An 806-nucleotide genomic window follows, 5' to 3' on the forward strand; every position below is an offset into this window, starting at 1 on the left:
AGCAAGCCTTAATTGCCCAATAATTGCAAGATTTGCGTGGCGATAACATATCTACTCTCATCTTCATTCACCGATTAGCCGAAATGCTATACCTGCACGAGATGTGAACTGCCAATTTATCCTGCGGTTAATGAATTCAAGTAAGAGATCTTTGCAACCGAGACCGAATGCTGTGAATGGACATTAAGGAAGACCTGCGTTTTGTCAATTTTTATATGCACAAATTGTCGGAAATCCAAAGTCCCCGCATGCTTGCCTAACAAGCTTTAGTGAGAAGACTGTCAGTGCATGAGTCCAATCACACTTCTACGTTTACAGTCACGGATACCTAGAGTGCCTGGGTGACCTCAACCGTGCAGTGGTTATCAGCGCACTTGTACTACACCTCCATATGGATCAGATGGTAACTACTCTCATCTTGACATAATTTGAACAATGGGGAACAAATCTGCCTCTTGAGAAGGAGCCAGCATTTCCAGGACTGGCAAATTCATCAGTTTGGTCTCGTCATATTTTACTGCAGAAATGCGCAAGGCAAGATCTCATGCAACACCTGAGAGTGGAAGGGGGGTACTAGCTCCTCATCTGCATTCTCTTCATACCTCTCCAACAACGATGTTCAACGCCTCTTCCTGGCCCCAAACAATCACCTGCAAGGGTAGAATACACAGTTGGGAAGCAAAAGTTCGACTACTGGAAATAGCTGCCGCCGTCTTCAAGATAGGAGAAACTCACAAATATCTCACGCTGGAGAAGGAATCAACAAGAAAAGGAAACTAAAAAGGTTATTTTAGAGATCCTAAAAA

The sequence above is a fragment of the Echinococcus granulosus genome (genome assembly GCF_000524195.1).
Source record: "Echinococcus granulosus chromosome Unknown EG_S00091, whole genome shotgun sequence".
Lineage (NCBI taxonomy): Eukaryota > Metazoa > Platyhelminthes > Cestoda > Cyclophyllidea > Taeniidae > Echinococcus > Echinococcus granulosus.